The sequence below is a fragment of the Camellia sinensis genome, chromosome 2 (genome assembly GCF_055761805.1).
Source record: "Camellia sinensis isolate YWXY chromosome 2, ASM5576180v1, whole genome shotgun sequence".
NCBI classification, from domain to species: domain Eukaryota; kingdom Viridiplantae; phylum Streptophyta; class Magnoliopsida; order Ericales; family Theaceae; genus Camellia; species Camellia sinensis.
This window is the reverse complement of record NC_138962.1, coordinates 41,973,796-41,991,167: the sequence shown is the minus strand read 5'-3', so window position 1 is coordinate 41,991,167 and position 17,372 is coordinate 41,973,796.

Below are 17,372 nucleotides of genomic sequence, written 5' to 3'. Positions count from 1 at the left end.
TTGTAGACTAAAATAAATTATTTTAATTAGATAAATGGTTGGATTAGAAGGAAAAATGCAAAATCGATTGATGTGCGATTCTTCAATTTTAGCCACATTCCATAAATTCACATGTGCCAAGAGAGTTAATGTAACGCCCTCAAAATAACAACAATAAACCCATCAGATAAGACATGCATTTACATATAAACTAACCACATTCTTTTATTCATTGGAGTTCCATTACATAAGTATTACATGTTAACATCATAAACAAAATGCCCTACGGGCTTACAGCTTTCCAAGTTAACACTTGGTTACAACAAAGAGTACTAACTCGTTTACACATTAAGCCCTTGGCTTGAAGTTACATGTAATACATCAAAAGTTAAGCGACAAAAGTATGCCCGCCTCTAGCCTCCCAGCTATATCCTTGGAGGTGGCATGCTACCTGCACCTGAAAATGATATTCCCATATAGGGTGAGCCACAGCCCAGTAGAAATACACTAAACCAACCATGAACAATGACTAAAATATTAGCAATTGATAGATGGCCAACACTGATACAATCACATAAATCACATATTTATGTCATACAACTTATGAGTCTAAGTTACCTTTCATTTTCCCTTTTTCAACAGATAAGCATGCTAACTCTATCATCATTTCCACAAATATGTATAAATAAAAAAAAAAAACTATATCTCACATTCAGATAAGCATAAAAGCTATATCCACATTCTCAACAGATATGTATAACAACAATATCCCACATTCACAGATAAGCATATAAGCTGTATCCACACTTTACTAAGATAAGCATATAAGCTCTATCTTCACTTCTTTAGACAAGCATATGAGTTGTATCTACGGAGTTCATCCCCTATCTTCTCCCAACAGTATCCGGTTTAGAGGTACATCCCCTATCTTCCCCTAAACCGCGGAGTACATCCCCTCTCTCCTCCTCTACACATAACGTATATAAACACATTGGTTCTATATACAATCACCCAATACATATAGTTAATGTATTCTATCAACCGTCAAGTTCCATGACACACTTCATTGATTAGTTTCAGTTTACCTAATCATCATGCATTGTCTACAACAATCACGACTATCCTCCACCGATAGCCCAAAGAAGTTATTTCTAAACAGAAAATAAATGCACAAATGGATATTCATTCAACATTTCATTTCTTCATTTTTCACCATTAATTACCCCAATTAATCAAACAATGTAATTAGGTCAATTCCCATAATTAACATTCCAACCCTTAGGTCCCATTCTCATCAATGATTTAACATTTATTCCATTTCTCTATTCCAAACATGCATCTAGGTTTATTATGAACAAAACCCCAACTTTTGTAAAATTACACAAAAGCCCCAAACTTTCACAAAATTACCAAACCAAGCCCAACATCTCAAAATACCAAAATTTAAAGACAAAACCCATAGAGAGGAGTAGGATATCCCTACCTTGAAGTTTTAGCCAAAAAGGAGATGAAGACTCGAAGATCAACGTGCTCCAAATCCAAACTTTTTCAGATTAAATCGAAGCTCTCAACACCCTCTATTTTTTTAACAAAGGCCCTAGGCTAGATTCACACTCTAGGGAGATCAAATCTTAGAGAGAATATAAGTGTAGAGAGAGAGAGTCTCGGATTTAGGTTTTGCTCAAAGAAAGGAAGTGAAAAAGTGATGTTTAAAACGCTACTATCCGCTGATATAAAACACGCTCGCTCGAGCGAAGACTTGGTCGCTCGAGCGACCAGACATAGAAAACTCTCGCTCGAGCCAAGAAGTTCTCAATCGAGTGAAGAAAAACCCAGACCGCTCGAGCGAAGGAAGCTCGCTCGAGCCAAGAAAGGCAACTCTCAGGTCCAGAACCAGACGCAACACTACTCTCGCTCGAGCGACAAACTCCTCGCTCGAGCGAAGGACCAAAAATCTGGGCAGCAACACTAGGCTCCCAAACACAACCAACCTGTAACAAACCTGCCCAACACATCTTATAACTCAATATACAAAGTAAAGAGGATGCAAACTAGATAATAAACAACAACCAACATCCACGGACACATGTCCGGATCACTGTACAACAAGGGTAAACCCGGGATCGCTATAACCTCCCCCCTTAAAGAATTTCGCCCCCGAAATTAAGCACAAGTTTTCAAAAACAAGCTTTCCTTCATTTTAGACAATGTTACAATTTAACATTCAACAATTCGACCCATTACCGGTCATCCCATCCCTTTAACAAGAGACATATCACAATATGTAAACAACATATGTACTTTCAACATGCATCAACATTATGCATTATCTTTCCAATTTCACCAATATATTCAACACATATAGTGTCACATTCAACTTCCATATGAGGCAAGTTCCAAAACATACTCCCAATAACCAAAACATTTTCAATGTTTCACAACTTAAGACATATATAAAAGCTCTTAAGTTCAACAAAATGCAAAATTTAAATACAAGATCACATATTAACAAATAAGTCCGGATATTTCTCTCGGACTTCCAACTCACGTTCCCAAGTGGCTTCCTCCACTCCGTGATGTTTCCACAAGACTTTTACCAAAGGAATGGTCTTGCCACGCAGGACCTGATCCCACCTATCCAAGACTCGAATCGGTCTCTCCTCATACGAGGCATCCTCATCTACCTCTAAATCAGTCCAATCCAACACATGTGATGGATCTGGCTCATACTTCCGAAGCATACTCACATGAAACACGTCATGCACTCCGGACAACTGCGGTGGTAAGGCTAATCGATAAGCAACCTCACCAATCCTCTCAAGGATCTCAAAAGGACCAATAAACCGAGGGGATAACTTCCCACTCTTCCCAAATCTCATCAAGCCTCGCCTAGGTGATATCTTCAGAAAGACATGATCACCTACCTCAAACGCTAAAGGCCTCCTCCTACGGTCGGCATAACTCTTTTGTCGACTCTGGGCTGTAACAAGCCTCCTACGGATAAGCTCAACTTTCTCCGTCGTCTCCCTAACCAACTCCGAACCCAACAAAGGTGCATCACCCACCTCGGCCCAACACACTGGAGACCTACACGGTCGGCCATACAAGGCCTCAAACGGTGCCATACTGATGCTAGACTGAAAACTGTTGTTGTAGGCAAACTCTACCAAGGGCAAGTGCCTCTCCCACGTCCCACTGAAGTCAAGGACACAACCCCGAAGCATATCCTCAAGGATCTGAATAGTACGCTCGGACTGCCCGTCAGTCTGAGGATGATAAGCCGTACTAAAGGTCAACTTAGTGCCCAAGGCACTCTGCAAACTCTGCCACAACCTAGCAGTAAAACGAGGATCTCTATCTGAGACGATCGTCACTGGGACCCCGTGCAATCTCACTATGTCCCGAATATACAAGTGGGCAAGATGATCTACCGAATCCTTCACGCGCATAGGAATAAAGTGCGCCGACTTAGTCAACCGGTCTACAACCACCCAAATAGCATCACTACCCCGTTGAGTCCTCGGAAGACCTACAACGAAGTCCATAGTGACATGCTCCCACTTCCACTCGGCAATAGGCAAGGGTTGCAACAAACCCGCTGGCCTCTGATGCTCGGCCTTCACTTGCTGGCAAGTAAGGCACTTCGATACGAAAACAGCCACATCTCTCTTCATACCCCGCCACCAAAACTGGCGACCCAAACCCTGATACATCTTAGTACCTCTCGGATGCATCGCAAGGCGCGAATGATGAAACTCTCGGAGTACTTCCTCACGGCAAGACTCCGGTACAAACAAACGATCTCGGTATCTCACACTCAGGTCGGGATACACCGTCAAACCCTTCTCAACTTTCCCACTGGAGATCTTCTCTCGGAGGGATTCTATCTCAAGATCACCTCTCTGTGCCTCTAACACTCTAATCACAAGTGTAGGTTGCGCAACAACAGAAAACAAGGCCGCAGCCTCAACAGATTCGCCCAGTAGCAAATCAAACTCGCCCAGCGTTCCCAACATCTCCCATTCCCGGATGGCTATACAAGCTACATCACTAATAGATTTCCTACTAACGGCATCGGCCACAACATTGGCCTTTCCCGGATGATAATGCAACTCAAAATCATAATCCTCGATGAACTCCATCCACCTCCTCTGCCTCAAATTCAAGTCTCTCTGTGTAAACAGATACTTCAAACTCTTATGATCCGAGAATACCTCGAACCTCTCACCATAAAGGTAGTGCCTCCAGATTTTCAAGGCAAAGATCACTGCTGCTAACTCTAGGTCGTGTGTGGGGTAATTCTTCTCGTGTATTTTCAACTGACGTGAGCCATAAGCTACCACTTTCCCCTCTTGCATCAACACACAACCCAAACCCTCTTGTGAGGCATCACAATAAACAGCATAACCCAACCCTCTCTCCGAAATAATCAACACCGGAGCGGTGGTCAATCTAACTTTCAGCTCTTGGAATGACTTTTCACAAGTCTCACTCCACACAAACTTGACTCCCTTCCGAGTCAGTCTAGTCAACGGTGACGCTAACCTGGAGAAATCTTTCACAAACCGACGGTAATACCCAGCTAATCCCAGAAAACTGCGGATCTCAAACACACTCTTAAGCTGTGCCCAATCTTGCACTGCCTCAACCTTGGATGTATCAACAGACACCCCTTCCCCGGATACCACGTGGCCTAAGAATTTGACTTCCCTCAGCCAGAACTCACACTTCCCAAACTTGGCATACAGCCTATGGGCTCTAAGTAACTCAAGCACCACTCTCAAGTGTGCCTCGTGCTCCTCCTCAGAAGGCGAATAGATGAGAATGTCGTCCACGAAGACGACCACAAATCGGTCTAAGAACTCCCGGAAAACCCGGTTCATCAAGTCCATAAAGACTGCCGGTGCATTGGTAAGCCCAAATGGCATCACCAGAAACTCATAATGGCCATACCGCGTACAGAATGCCGTTTTCGGAATATCCTCATCCCTGACCCTCAACTGGTGGTAACCCGATCTCAAGTCTATCTTAGAGAAACAAGGAGAACCCTTCAACTGGTCAAACAAATCATCTATACGGGGCATAGGATACTTATTCTTAACCGTAGCCCGATTCAACTTCCGGTAGTCAATACACAATCTCAAGGCACCATCTTTCTTTTTAACAAAGAGGGCCGGTGCTCCCCACGGTGAAACACTAGGGCGAACAAAACCCTTATCTAGCAATTCCTGGAGCTGAACTTTCAACTCAACCAACTCTGCTGGAGCAAAACGGTAAGGTGCCATAGAAATCGGCGCCGTGCCGGGCACTAAATCAATAGAGAACTCTATCTCTCGGTGAGGTGGCAAACTAACAAGATCTTCGGGAAAGACATCCGAATACTCACAAACCACCCTCGGCAATACATGCTGGGTCTCACCACTCTCACCACTCTCAAAGCTAGCAAGTAGACCACTAAGTTCACTTCGCCCTCGCGAATCATACCCCGGTGGCAAAACACTACCAACCCGGTCCCCCAAGAAATGGAACCACTCCCCGCTCAAGGTACATAACGTGACCCTCTGGCGGTAGCAATCAATAACAGCCCGGTATGACGATAGCCAGTCCATACCCAAAATAACATCAAAACCCTTCATGGGCATGACAACAAACGGAAAAGGAAGCCTATAGTCGGCGACTTCTATATCACATCCTCTAACACCCTGTTTCAGGATCAACTCACCACCCAAAGGCGATACCACACAAATAGGAGATGCTAACTGTGCTAACTCCAATTCCAAAACCGATGCAAATGCAGCAGATACAAAAGAATGAGATGCACCCGTGTCTATCAATACACTAGCAACCGAGTTGCAAAACAGAAAAGTACCTCTCACTACTGATGGAGCCGGTACTAAATCCTGCGCGGTAACAGCATACACGCGCCCCGTAGGCCCTTGGTCTACCTGCTCACCTCTCGGAGCAAAAGACTGCTGCACAGACTGGGATGACGAAACTCCCGGATTGGCCCTCGAGGCCTGCACAGACTGAGCTGGCTGAAAACCCTACGTCTGCCCACAACCAGACGCTCCCGAAGTGGCACTCAACTGTGGGCAAAACCTCTTCAGGTGCCCAGGCTGTCCACACTGATAACAATTCAAGGGCTGTCCCCTGCCCAAACTCTGACTCTGCGGTCTAGCTGAAGAAGAAGCAGTTTTCTGACCCCCACCCTTCTGCGGGCAAACCGAAACCTTGTGACCCAGCTGGCCACACTTGTAACAAGTGAATTTCCCCTGACTGCCTCTCCCCGAGCCTACACTCGGCACTGGAAAGGTCGATCTAGAGACTGCACCCTGAGACTGCTGAGGGTTATAACCCTTCTGTCTCCTGCCATCACTCTGACTATCCTGGCTCCTCTTGGAGCCCCTCTGTTCTTCCTCCTCCTCCTGCATCATAATCTCCATATGAGCAGCAGCATCAACTAGGTGTCTATACTCTCGGATGTAAGACCCACCAACTCTCAACTTGAGGCCCCGCCTCAACTTCCGCTCAAACTCATAGCAACGGCGTTCCTCAGACGCCACCAGTTCCGGTGCAAACCTGGACAGACTGGTAAAAGTAGCCTCAAACTCGGCCACTGACAAGCCCTGCTGTTTAAGCCGGTTAAACTGATCCCTCAGCTTCTCCCTAGCTGCTGCAGACAAAAACCTCTCCTGAAAAGCATTTATAAACGCCTCCCAAGTACCGCCCACACGAGCCTTCTCGTACTTCCACCATTGACCCGCATCTCCATTCAGCTGGAAGGATGCTAAGGTCACTTTCAGTGCTCCGTCCTCGATGCCAAGCATCTCGAACGTCTTACTCATTTGCTCTAGCCACTCATCAGCCTTCAGTGGCTCCTTCGGATCCCCGACAAACTCATCCGGATTAGACCGGAAGAACTCCCTCTTCAAGAAAGAAGGCCCTGTCTCAGCTGCCTGATTCCCAGCTCTAAGAATACCCAAAGCTCTCGCTATCTCTCTGGCCAAGGCACCCATAGCCTGCTGACCCACTGGCTCGACCACGTTGGCCTGACCAACCCCCTCCTGCACTGCCGGAATCTCACCCGGTAACGGTACTTTCTGCCTCGCAGGTCTACCACGCCTAGCACCTCTTCCTCGTCTTGACATCCTAATAAAGGCAACACAGAACGTTAGCACATTCATAAATGTGCCGAAACTAAACACTCACGTCCTAATGCATGAACAACTGTAATTCACTCCACATAAGCACATAAACACATAAGCACTTACGAATTTCATTTCCGGATAATGATAGTCTCGAGACGTTACTAGAGTTCCAGTTAGAAACAGCATTGATCAAGTGCTTTTCCAACAAGACTCCCAGAAACTCAAGGATCCAATCAACATCCCAGAAATTAAATCCCATACCCACATAATCACATAAGCATGTTATCAATTAAGCACATAGCATAAGATACTACATCTAAGTCTCTATCAAGCGAGACAAACCCATTGTGATACTAATCACTTCCCACGTACCCAAAGTATTCGAACCCGGTACGCTCTGATACCAAGTTGTAACGCCCTCAAAATAACAACAATAAACCCATCAGATAAGACATGCATTTACATATAAACTAACCACATTCTTTTATTCATTGGAGTTCCATTACATAAGTATTACATGTTAACATCATAAACAAAATGCCCTACGGGCTTACAGCTTTCCAAGTTAACACTTGGTTACAACAAAGAGTACTAACTCGTTTACACATTAAGCCCTTGGCTTGAAGTTACATGTAATACATCAAAAGTTAAGCGACAAAAGTATGCCCGCCTCTAGCCTCCCAGCTATATCCTTGGAGGTGGCATGCTACCTGCACCTGAAAATGATATTCCCATATAGGGTGAGCCACAGCCCAGTAGAAATACACTAAACCAACCATGAACAATGACTAAAATATTAGCAATTGATAGATGGCCAACACTGATACAATCACATAAATCACATATTTATGTCATACAACTTATGAGTCTAAGTTACCTTTCATTTTCCCTTTTTCAACAGATAAGCATGCTAGCTCTATCATCATTTCCACAAATATGTATAAATAAATAAAAAAAACTATATCTCACATTCAGATAAGCATAAAAGCTATATCCACATTCTCAACAGATATGTATAACAACAATATCCCACATTCACAGATAAGCATATAAGCTGTATCCACACTTTACTAAGATAAGCATATAAGCTCTATCTTCACTTCTCTAGACAAGCATATGAGCTGTATCTACGGAGTTCATCCCCTATCTTCTCCCAACACTATCCGGTTTAGAGGTACATCCCCTATCTTCCCCTAAATCGCGGAGTACATCCCCTATCTCCTCCTCTACACATAACGTATATAAACACATTGGTTCTATATACAATCACCCAATACATATAGTTAATGTATTCTATCAACCGTCAAGTTCCATGACACACTTTATTGATTAGTTTCAGTTTACCTAATCATCATGCATTGTCTACAACAATCACGACTATCCTCCACCGATAGCCCAAAGAAGTTATTTCTAAACAGAAAATAAATGCACAAATGAATATTCATTCAACATTTCATTTCTTCATTTTTCACCATTAATTACCCCAATTAATCAAACAATGTAATTAGGTCAATTCCCATAATTAACATTCCAACCCTTAGGTCCCATTCTCATCAATGATTTAACATTTATTCCATTTCTCTATTCCAAACATGCATCTAGGTTTATTATGAACAAAACCCCAACTTTTGTAAAATTACACAAAAGCCCCAAACTTTCACAAAATTACCAAACCAAGCCCAACATCTCAAAATACCAAAATTTAAAGACAAAACCCATAGAGAGGAGTAGGATATCCCTACCTTGAAGTTTTAGCCAAAAAGGAGATGAAGACTCGAAGATCAACGTGCTCCAAATCCAAACTTTTTCAGATTAAATCGAAGCTCTCAACACCCTCTATTTTTTTAACAAAGGCCCTAGGCTAGATTCACACTCTAGGGAGATCAAATCTTAGAGAGAATATAAGTGTAGAGAGAGAGTCTCAGATTTAGGTTTTGCTCAAAGAAAGGAAGTGAAAAAGTGATGTTTAAAACGCTACTGTCCGCTGATATAAAACACGCTCGCTCGAGCGAAGACTTGGTCGCTCGAGCGACCAGACACAGAAAACTCTCGCTCGAGCCAAGAAGTTCTCGATCGAGCAAAGAAAAACCCAGACCGCTCGAGCGAAGGAAGCTCGCTCGAGCCAAGAAAGGCAACTCTCAGGTCCAGAACCAGACGCAACACTACTCTCGCTCGAGCGACAAACTCCTCGCTCGAGCGAAGGACCAAAAATCTGGGCAGCAACACTAGGCTCCCAAACACAACCAACCTGTAACAAACCTGCCCAACACATCTTATAACTCAATATACAAAGTCAAGAGGATGCAAACTAGATAATAAACAACAACCAACATCCACGGACACATGTCCGGATCACTGTACAACAAGGGTAAACCCGGGATCGCTATAGTTAAGCCTATATTAATGAGGTGTAACAAATTTAAAATTTACTCAGATTATTGTAGGTCAAGTTCTGAAAGTTTTTGTGGGTTTTGAACATTTTCCTTCTATAAATATAACACTCAATTTGATAATAAATAAGTAATTAGAGTGAGTCAACCTAATACTCTTATGATGTACTATTTTAAAAATATATAATTATAAAGAAATAAGCACTACACCATAATTTGTGTATGATGTTTTATTTTTTATTTTTTGACAAACTCGTGTATGATTAAAATTACAAAAAAATCACCTTATTCTATTATGCTTTTGTTTCCAAGTTAATGAAATCATCGAGAAATTTTGGCAACATCCCCAAAAAAACAACATTTAATACTTAAAATTAAAGAGGAAAATAAAGGAGAAGAGTAACATATGTACTAAAACAAAAATTCATGAGGAAATATGATAATACAACACTTTATCCTACTTAAAAAAATAGAATAATTTACCTTCCAAGTTAAAGAACCAAGATGCTTTGCAAGAATAATTTAAAAATAGAAACAAATGATAATAATAAGTTACAACAAAATAAAATAAAATAATTAAAATCTAAACAAAACTCACATGAAAACTGTCATATCGAAATCTTGATGATCACTATATAATCAAATATATAACGCCATTGCAAAATTGAAATAAAACCTGTAAAAATAGAGTGTTCAATGTTGTCTTTTTGGAATAAAGTGATCAATAAATTAGAAAGTACCATCAAGTACAACATTGATAGCGGTAGGCATGCCTACATTCTTGTTACAAAAATTTAAAAAAAAATAAGAAAAAAAAAACTAAATTAAGCTCTCAAAATGCTCACAAAAAGGACAGACCAAAAAAGGAGAAAAAATAGGAAGAATTGAAAAAAGTAACTTGAAATCTCACACAATCTAAGTGGCACATAGGGAAAAGAAAAGGAAGAAAAAATAGTGGTCCTACCTTGTTGCAAAAAAAAAAAAAAAAAAATCTGTTTTTTATGAGGGAATGGAAATATATGATAGAGAAGAGAAGCCTAAAAGCAATAAGAAAAAAGACGCAGGAAAAGTGATGGGAAGTGTTTGGCCAATTAAAGGGAAAAAATGTAAATTATGAGTTGAAGGTAAGGAAAGAGAATGGAAGAATCCTAGGAAAAAAGTAACGACTTTTCCTTAATTGTTTTTAGAGAAAAGTTATATAAATGAATGGTGCATCAACTTGAAATCATGCAGACAAGTTCTCACACAATTAGAGTTATGCGAGAGGAAAAAAATAAAAAATAAAGAAGAGAAGAAGAGTAGTCTTAACTTGTTGCAAATAATAATAATAATAAATAAATAACTTCTTCTCACAGATTGGACATTTCTTAGAGAAAACCCAACGAAAGAACTAAGCAATAAGTGAGAGGGAGCCATGGGAAGTGTGAATGACAATAAAGTGCAAATTATGAGGTGAATGAAAGGACAATGTTGGAGGTGACATTTCATACTCTTGTTTGGGGAGAAGATAATTTTATGTTGTGCTTGTTAGGCATTTTGCATAGTCAAGTCATAATTTTAATACTTTAACATGTTAGGTAATACATTGTGTTTGGAGTCTGAATTTTGGTAGGGATTTAAAAAGAAAACAGAAAAAAATGTGTGAAATGTAATATATTTTATTCATATTTTACTTATCTTTTTTCCTCTTCAATCTAAATTTCTACCAAAATCCATACTTCAAACACATGCAATAGGACTAATTACAATTGGACAGTTATGAAATATTAGACAAATAATTTATCTCACTAATTATAAATAGTAATACACATTAACTAAAATAATTAGACAAAATAAGAAGTGTACTTTTAATAGGCAAAATATTTTTTAGTGTTGGAGGTGTTCTAAAAGTCTAATTATTATACATACCCTATCCTAAGAAAAGTTACAACATTTTGTGACTAATTTTTTGAACAGCAAAAAAGTAGATATTATTGATATAAACTAAAATTGTACAAAGTACATCATACCTATCATTAAGGGGAAAAAAAAAAAGAGAACTCATACATAACCATCTAGATTTTTGTGGGTGAATGATTTGCATGATGAAAATTAAATTGGGGTATTTTTTTTAAGGTCCCTGATATTATGATTTTATAGTATAAAGGACATCAAATATTTTCATGATGTCTAAGGTCCCTTAACAGGATCCAGAGAAATTTCAGTCCCAGAGAAATTCTCTCCAGAGAAAATTGAAATCCAGAGAAATTTCAGTCCCAGAGAAATTCTCTCCAGAGAAAATTGAAATCCAGAGAAATTTCAGTTCCAAAGAAATTCTCTCCAGAGAAAATTGAAATTTCTCTGAGTACCAAATAAATCCAGAGAAAATTGTGGAAAGGAAATTTGTATGGCTATCCAGGAAATTTCTTTGACTTCGCAAATTTCTCTGGCTCTATTAACTACAATTAAACCCATGTCTAACAAACCCACAAACCCACAAATTTCTCTGGTCCAAAACCAGAGAAATTCTCTTCAAACCAGACAAACCAGAGAAATTCTCTCTATTTACAGTAAAGTTGTATTTTTATGAACAGAACTTGGTGATTGAGTTCAAAAACCAGAGAATTTCTCTGGTTTCAACCCAGAGAAAATTTAGTTAAAAAATCAGAGAATTTCTCTAGTTTCAACGAGAAGATCACTTTTCTCATTAATCTACACTTGGCATCAATTTCTATTTTTGTGAACTTAAGAATATAGGATTCAGATCCTCCAGTACAACAGCACACCAACATTTCAATAGTCAATGTATTGTTTTTTGTCAAAACATAATTGGAAATGCTAAAAGAGAACAAATACACAGAACTGTATGTATAACTTAGAACAAAGTAGAACCACACCAAGTACTTGACTCCATACGGGTATCCATCTTTATTGGAAGTTCATCAAACAAAATAATTACTGTGTTAGATATAAACTGTAATCTTCAACAAAGACGACTTCACCTAGAAGAATCTTCAGAAGTGAACTTAAGTGAAATACTATTGACGCAACCAGTGCCGATCAAAAATATCACAGAGTATAACCCAGCACCGTCGGAAGCGAACCTGGATCAACGCTGCACCAAAACACATGTCCAGAGCCGACGAAGTAGCTCGATGTCGCGGATCTTCAGTCTGGCGTAGGAGATGAAGATGAGCGCTTGGATCGCGAGGGCTTCGGAGACGAAGATGTATGCGATTGCGACGAGAGGAAAGGAGAGAAGGAGAACGAGGCTGGGAATCTCCACTGGGTAAAGCTTTGGGAAGTGTTGGAAGATGAGGAGGACTGAGAGTCGGGTTGTTGGGGGTGGCAGTGGGTCAGATGATGAAGATAGTATGAAGGACTGAAATTTCTCTGTTGTATGTTTAGGGATCTTAGACATCAAAAAATAATTTTGTGGATCTCTTCCATTATGAAAAGTGGAAGAGGGACCATAGACCAATTTTCCCAATTAAATTCATAGTGTGGAGTTAATATGTAGAACAAGTTTAAACCATAAGATAACAATTTTAAGTAATTTTTAAATAATTAAATCTAAATTAATGGTATTGTTGTTAAAAAAATACTGCATCGAGATTAGAAGTTACATCCCAATAACATATGAATCCAACGAATCATATGCAAAGACTTGGCCCAAATGAAAACACTTTGGTTGGCAAGATACAACAAACAACCTCACTATAAAAAGAAAAGACACATAAAACAAGTTGAAATACAATCAAGTATTCCTCAATCTCAGTGTAATTAGGAAGAAGTGCACCAAAAAATTTCATTACGAATTTCACTTTGTTTGGTTATCTTTTTTTTTTCAATTAATTTTTTTTTCTTTTTAGTGATTTTTTAAATTATTGTACGTATTTTTTTTAGATATATCTTATCTAGATACACTAAAAACGTATAATATTTGTATAAAAAAAAACTTTGAAAAATTACTAAATACAAAAAAATATAAAAATAATACAAAAATTCAATATAATTTTCTATTCTTGTGTTTAGGATGGTCTAAAATAGTCATTAATACCCCATCACATTACACTACCTACTTTTTTACAAGTCTTTTCATAAAAAGCTAAATAGCCAACTAGCCTATTCCCAAATGGAGTTTTTATTGATTTTTTTATATATATATTTTTTCATAATTACTTTACTTTTTAAGTATATCTAAATTAAGTGCATCTAAAATGTAACCAAAAAAAAATATTTAAAAATTCACTAAAAACAAAATAACACAAAAAACAAATTTTATTTTTCAGAAAATAAATCAAATCCAAACAATATGATTATATTGTGAATTTTTTGGTTATGATATAAACATTCAAAAGTTATAAATTTTTTGGGTGAACAAAGTTATGAATTTATGTGATTTTATTACGAATCATTGTAGTGTAGTTACCAAAAAATAAACAGTATATACTTTTTTAAGGGTGTGTGTAGTAGAATTTTCCTAAGGTTGGTTTGGATGATGAATTTGGATAGATATTTAGAAAGAGAAAAAGAAAATATAGGCGAAATGTGAATGAAATATAACTATATTTTACTTTTCATATATTTTTTTCCTATTCATTTCTTAATCTATGCTCTAAACACGACCTAAGTATTAATGAAATGGAGGTGAAAAATCCAAATATGAAAGTTTTGAAAAAAAAATATTAAAATCTCAAGCACCTCTTGATATGTGACAAAAATAAACAAATAACGCTTGACATTTGCAATTGATGAAGTCCATTGATGTTACATCCCTTGTGAAGAACTTTCTTTGTAAGTTTGCCCTGAATCACAAAGTTAGACTCATCAAATGTTATGATGCAATGATTATCGCGAGCTAACTTTTGAACAGAAACAAGATTGGAAGAAATAGATGATGAATGAAGAATATTTTTAAGTCGAAATGAGTGATGTGGAGTAGGTAAAAGTCCGTTACCAGTGTGATGGATAGGGACAGAAGTGCCATCTCCAATAGTGACCTGATCAGTACCTTGATATGGTTGATAATAGGACAGATTATTGAGATCATTGGTGATGTGATCAGTAGCAGCAGAGTCTAGGTACCACGGGACAGATGAAGATGATGAGACATCGGCAGTTGAAGAAGCAACAAAGGCCCTAGGAGCAGATGATGATGAAGCACTATTAGTATTGACATTAAGAGACTGATATGGAGATTGATACTGAGAGTCCATTCTGTGCCAACAATCAAGAGCTAGATGACCAAAACAGCCACAAATTTGACAAGTGGAAGAATTGTGAGGAGAATTTGGTGCAAATCTGCCTCTTCCTCGAGTGTAATGGGCAGAAAATCTGCCATTACTATTGGCTCCTCTGGAATATCGGCCTCCTCTTCCTCCTCTGTAAGAGAATCTATCGCGAGAGGCATGACCACGAGAGGAAAATGGAGAAGAAGGAGGAGAAGCAAAGCCTTTGACAGTAGAGAAGGCAACGGTTGGTTCAACCTTTTTAGTTTTGGCTTCCATGTGAAGTGCTTCAGAACACAACAAAGAAGACAACTCTTCCATTGAAATACAACCAGATCGAGCTCGAATGGATGTTTTGAAAGCATCAAATTCATCAGGAAGACCATTCAAGGTTAATAGGACAAGATCTTCATCATCGATAGCTACTGATGCAAGAGCCAATTGACTAACGATATCTTTGATTTTGGAAAGATATTCCTCCATTGATTCAGAGTGTTTCAAAACAGAATTCAATTTATTCTTCAGCTGATGAATATGTGATCTGGAAAGAGAAGTGAATTTCTTGTGAAGAGCAGACCAAACGTCAGCACAGTGATGAAATGGAAGTATAGTAGAATAGATCGGAGGAGATAGAGTAGCATTGAGACAACTCAATAGATGAGCATCAATCAGCATCCATTGAGTGTAATCTGGATTGTTTACTTCAAGACCATCTCCATTAACGATCAAAGGAGAAGGACAGGGTATAGAACCATCAACATATCCAAGAAGGTTAGTAGCTCTGAGTATATTAGTAACTTGACTACTCCAAATGATAAAATTGGTAGAATCAAGTTTCACTGTTACAAAAGAAGACAGGTTGGAGATCAGAAGAGACAGATTAGATGGAATAGTTGAAGACAGAGAAGATGCGGAAGCTGCCATGGAAGAACACTCGTTAGAGCTTCACAGCTCTGATACCATGATGAAAAGATGAATTTGTTATTCAATATATTCAATGTACAGACCATCTTCATATATATAGTGCTACAACTATATCTATACAAGTGATATGTATCTAAAACACATGTGCCAAATCTTGTAACTGACTAACCATCTAACAAACTATCCAACTGTCTAACTGTTATCTGTTTGCTGAAACAGAACAGAGGCTGAGCTGCTATGCTTGGGCTTTGATGGCTGCTGATGGCTTTGATGCAATGTCCTCAACAGCAATATTTTGCCAAAAATCCTTGATATTGATAAGTTGTTTCAATACATCAATGCCACTCTTTAACATTTCATTACAAGAAATCACGCTTTTGCCGACTAAAAATTTGGTCGGCAAAAGTTATTCGCCAATTGAGGGTCGGCAAAAGTAATTAGCGACCAAAACTTTTGTTAGTTGGGAAAAAGTTGGATTTGCCAACTAATTTTTTTGTCACTAAATATATCATTACCGCGACTAATCCATTTAGTTGCTCAAACACTTTAGTCGTGAAAAGTGACATATTCCCGACCAAACATGTTAGTCGCCAATTGTCACATTCCACGACCAAAAAGTTTGGTCGCCAATTATTACATTCAACGACCAAAAAGTTTGGTCGCCAATTGTGACATTCCACGACCAAAAATTTTGGTCGCCAATTGTGACACTCTACGACCTCTTAGTTTGGTCGCCAATTGTCACATTCCACGACCAAAATAATTAGTCGCCAATTGTCATATTCCACGACCAAACATGTTTGTCGCTAAAAGAAATGTTTGCGCAACTAAAACTTTAGTCGGCAATAGACCTATTCGCGACCAAATCCTTTGGTTACCAAAATTAATACTTTTAACGACTAATTATTTAGTCGCCAAATGTGCTAGGTGATACACTAACTACTTTATTTTACTTTATTTAGTTGGCAAAAGTATAACTTATCTTTCCTGACTTATCTTTCCACATACCTCTGTCTGCTATTGTGCACTTTACGGACAAGCGACCAAATCTCTGTTTGGTTTGGTGCCCTAAACTCTAAAGTAATTAATCAACTCTACAGAAGTCAACACCTTTAAGTCCTGAAAAATTATTAAACAAATTTATGTGGTCGTTCTTTTTAAATATTTATTTGTTTAAATAGTAAGATTTATTAGTTTTTTTGGTTGGTGTTTCATAAGATAACATAAAAGCATCAATTGATAAATGAATAAAATAACACCTAATAATTTTTTCCATTTGATTTGCTGAATAAACAAATGGCAATCCTATGTCCAAATCATTTCTTCCTCTTTATACTAGATCAACTCTGCACTACACAATCATGTTAAAAATATTTATCGTGCTGTAGGATATAGAATTTGAGACAAGAGAATAGGACAAGATTGTGTAAAACTCTACTATTGGCAATAGTATGGTAAGCGTGGAGGATTTTAAGTGCTCTTGTGGGTTATAAGCAATTGTAAAACTAGTCTTTGGGTGACATCAACTGTTGGCTTAAGCTAGAGTTGGTTTCTCACCAACATTATGCTTTGTTCCCCTTTTTGTTTTTTCCTTTTCATCCTTATTGATGTAAACTCATATGTAATGTATGTTTTCTTCATCAATAAAGATTTTCTTTGCTAATAAAAATAAATAAATAAAAAATAGGAGAGATGCTCCCCTATCATATAAACTCGGATTA